We start from the raw sequence: 4,850 nt of genomic DNA on the forward strand, positions 1-4,850 counted from the left end.
AAGAAAGCCTTCCTCAGCGATCAATGCCAAGAAATAGAGGAAAACAACAGAATGGGAAAGACTAGAGATCTCTTCAAGAAAATTAGAGATACCAAGGGAACATTTCATACAAAGATGGGCTCAATAAAGGACAGAAATGGTATGGACCTAACAGAAGCAGAAGATATTAAGAAGAGGTGGCAAGAATACACAGAAGAATTGTACAAAAAAGATCTTCATGACCCAGATAATCACAATGGTATGATCACTCACCTAGAGTCAGACATCCTGGAATGTGAAGTCAAGTGGGCCTTAGAAAGCATCACCACGAACAAAGCTAGTGGAGGTGATGGAATTCCAGCTGAACTCTTTCAAATCCTAAAAGATGATGCTGTGAAAGTGCTGCACTCAGTATGCCAGCAAATTTGGAAAACTCAGCAGTGGCCACAGGACTGGAAAAGGTCAGTTTTCATTCCAATCCCAAAGAAAGGCAATGCCAAAGAATGCCCAAACTACCACACAGTTGCACTTATCTCACATGCTAGTATAGTAATCCCCAAAATTCTCTAAGCCAGGCTTCAGTAATACATGAACCATGAACTTCCAGATGTTCAAGCTAGTTTAGAAAAGGCAGAGGAACCAGATATCAAATTGCCAACATACGCTGGATCATCAAAAAAGCAAGAGAGTTTCAGAAAAACATCTATTTCTACTTTATTGACTATGCCAAAGCCTTTGACTGTGTGGATCACAATAAATTGTGGAAAATTCTGAAAGAGATGGGAATACCAGACCACCTGACCTACCTCTTGAGAAATCTGTACGCAGGTCAGGAAGCAACAGTTAGAACTAGACATGGAACAATGCACTGGTTCCAAAAAGGAAAAGGAGTATGCCAAGGCTGTATATTGTCACCCTGCTCATTTAATTTATATGCAGAGTACATCATGAGAAATGCTGGGCTGGATGAAGCACAAGTTGGAATCAAGATTGCCAGAAGAAATATCAATAACCTCAGATATGCATATGACACCACCCTTATGGCAGAAAGTGAAGAAGAACTGAAAAGCCTCTTGATGAAAGTGAAAGAGGAGAGTGAAAAAGTTGGCTTATAGCTCAACATTCAGAAAACTAAGATCGTGGCATCTGGTCCCATCACTTCATGGCAAATAAAGGGGGAATCAGTGGAAATAGTGGCTGACTTCATTTTTTGGGGCCTCCAAAGTCACTGCAAATGGTGATTGCAGCCATGAAATTAAAAGATGCTTACTCTTTAGAAGGAAAGTTATGAACAACCTAGGCAGCATATTAAAAAGCAGAGACATTTCTTTGCCAGCAAAGGTCAGTCTGGTCAGAGCTATGGTTTTTCCAGTAGTCATGTATGGGTGTGAGAGTTGGACTACAAAGAAAGCTGAGTGCCAAAGAATTGATGCTCTTGAACTGCAGTGTTGGAGAAGACTCTTGAGAGTCCCTTGGACTACAAGGAGATCCAACCAGTCCATCCTAAAGGAAATCAGTCCTCAATATTCATTGGAAGGACTGATGTTGAAGCTGAAACTCCAATACTTTGGCCACCTGATGCAAAGAGCTGACTCATTTGAAAAGACCCTGAGGCTAGAAAAGATTGGAGGCGGGAGGAGAAAGGGACAACAGAGGATGAGATGGTTGGGTGGTTTCACCAAGTAATGGACATGAATCTGAGTAAACTCGTGGAGTTGGTGATGGACAGGGAGGTCTGGCATCCTGCATCCCATGGGGTCACAAAGAGTGGGACATGACTGAGCAACTGAACTGACTGACTGACTGATGCATTCTGAGTAAATAAACCCTTTGTTGAATATGTGATTTGCAAATATTTTCTCCCCAAATTGTCTTTTTATTCCATTTTTATGGTCTTTCACATAGCTAACATTTTATATTTGGATGATGTCCAATATTTCCTTTTTCTTTTTGAAACTTATTTTTAAATCCATAGGACAAAATCATCCACTAGGGAATGCCTCAGTGTCAAAATCACTCCTCTGGGAATCTGTTTCATAACCACAACAGGGGAATGAATGGCAATTCCAATTGCATAGGTATTTGTTAAGCATTTATTGTGTAGCAGGTACTGCTCTGTGTACTCAGGATTTTTCAGTGAAAAAAAGTACAGCAAAGATCCCCACCAGTGTGGCAGTTCCAGTCATGGCAGAGACATAGACAGTGAACATGATGAAAAGTTACATAGCAGGTAAGAGGGTTGTAAGTGCTCAGGGAAAAGCAATAGGAACAAAGAAGACGGGGAGCCAGAGAGGGCATTTGCAGGATGAAGTAAGACTTGAAGGGGGTGAAGGACTTAAGGGATATCTGGAAGGAGGGGAATGCTGGTGGAATAGCAGTAAGGTGGGTGTCTGGAGCAGAATGGAGCAAGGAAGAGAGAATAGAGAAGTGTTGAGAGGGGCAGGTCACTGGGGCGGGGGAGAGGTGTGGAAGCCATCATGATGACATCACTGAGTGAAGTGCAGACCCTTCAAGCAGAGGACTGCCACCGGCTGACCTGGTGTTAGCAGAGTCGCTCTGGCTGCTGTGCTGAAAACAGTTTGAAGGAGGCAAGAGCAGAAGCAGAGAGATGTGTAAGAGACCACACAGGCATCTAGGACAGAGATGATGCTGGCTTCCACCAGGTGCTGGCAGTGGAAATGATGAGAGGGGCTGGGATTCTGGACATATTTGAAGGTGTATCCAACAGGGCTTTCTGATGATTGGATGTGGGAGAAGGAGGGAGAAAGAAGACTCTAAGGTTAAAGTTAGAATGTAGGATAACAGTGATGCAGAGACTAGGATGAGAATAGAAAGTTAATAAGAAAGAAAACAAAAAATCTGGAATGAGTCAATCGAAAGTGAATGCAGCCTTCTTGGGGGATGATCTAACAAGATTTATGAAAATGTATATATGCTTTGTTCCAAAGGTTTTTCATTTTTTAGGAATTTATCCTTGGGGGCTACTTGCACATGTGCAGTTATATGTAAAAGGATTTCACTACAGAATGTTTGCAATAGTGAAAAGCAGAAATAACCTAAATATCCACCAGTAGGGGGATGTTTTATATACTATGGTACATCCAAACTATAAATCGCCATGCCACAGTAAACCCAGTGACATATATCCTCAGGAAGTCCTCTAAGGTATATTGTTAAATGGAAAAAGCAAGTGGCAGAATGATATATGAAGTGGGTAAAAAAACCTCTGTCTGCACACTTATGTATCCACATCTCTGTAAATACATAGTCATAGGTCTGGAGTAATACATAGGAAACTCTTGAAAGGAGCAGGGGGTGGGTTTACTCTCTTTCTGTGTCTAAAGTCATTTAATGTGGTTCTAATTAAAGATATTTTAAAATATTGAATTATATCCAAAGATTTTTCAGTAGTGCGAAAAGACTTTTTTTCCTTACTGATAAATTAGATTCTTCATTACCTTCCTTAGAGTTCCCAGGGGGTCCAGACCTATACTTTAGTAAACAGCCACCCCCCCACCATGGTTAGGGAGCAAGTCTGGGTTAGCTGGGGCAGCTGAGGACACTATTCAGAAAAGCTCTGGAAGAACCAGCTGAGGCTCCTTTGTGAATGATAAGACCCAGCTGAATTAGCCCTATCCCCAGTCCTGGATCATCTCGTCACTTTGTGCCTTGTATTACAGGCAGCATACAGCGGCAGACAGAGATCAGCTTGCAATCCAAAGGTTTGGGCTCCAGTCGTCACTGCTGCTGCTCTGTGTGTGTATGAGCTTCTGTTTCCTCGTCTGTCAAATCGGGAACAACGGCTGCGCCAGACGAAAGCTATTGCTAGAAGGGCTTTGTTGTGGAAGGCCCTGCACTGTCAGGGCTCTCAAGGTGGTGAAGTGTGTCTTTTTCACTGCAAGCCAGGGGGTGCTGTGTTGTAGTGCATTTATTTGAAATAGCTTGCCAGCTATTTCAAATAAGTGTATTTGGTGCAATTCTTGCCTGTGTTTTTGCAGACAAATCAGACTAAGTATTTTGTGAAGTTATGTGGGTGTTTGTTCATCGTGCATTTGTGTGAGAATGTTATCTCTGGATCCATTTTGCTTTCTTATTTTCTTTCTTTAAATTTCACTTTCACCTCCATCCCTGGTGACATTTATTTCAAGGGCACTCAAGGACAGAATGCCAGCAGTGTAAGTTTGCCACCTATAGGTGAACTTTTTCATTACAAGTGTTTGCCTGTGTCTGAGATATTGATCTGAAACAAAACAAAACAGAAACCTGTCACACACAAAAAATCCCCATGACTTCTCCAACTGTGTTCTCCAAGTTTGCTTTTAGTGTTCCCATAAGGATCACCAGCAATCTTTAGAACATTAAATACAAAAAACAGATCTAGATCACCCTGTCCCACTGCTTGTAATGTAAGTGAAAGCAGACTTGTACAGATATGAAGCATCATTCCTTCCCTTGAATAATGTTGGGCAGTGAGGAAAGACCATGAGGGCCTCATTTTATGACAACTGAGCTCTGCCTGACCATGGCCTGCGCATCTACTTCCACATCTGTGAATGAAGTGATCGGGATAAAATTTCTGTGCTGTTCCTTCTGGCTTTAATGAACTAGACTCTATGGGCTAAAAGTAATCATAACAGTGATCGCTAACATTTACTAAGGCCTTACTACCTGTCAGGCCCTGGGCTAAGCACTATCTTATCTGATGTGCTTGACAAACCTACGGAAGTGAAAATTTTAGTTGCTCAGTCATGTCCAACTCTTTGCTACCCTATGGATTGTAGCCTTCTAGGCTCCACTGTCCAAGGGATTCTCCAGGCAAGAATACTGGAGTGGATTGCTATTCCCTTCTCCATTATGTCTTCCTGACCCAG

Source organism: Bison bison, unplaced genomic scaffold (genome assembly GCF_000754665.1).
Source record: "Bison bison bison isolate TAMUID 2011002044 unplaced genomic scaffold, Bison_UMD1.0 scf7180017864035, whole genome shotgun sequence".
Classification (NCBI taxonomy): domain Eukaryota; kingdom Metazoa; phylum Chordata; class Mammalia; order Artiodactyla; family Bovidae; genus Bison; species Bison bison.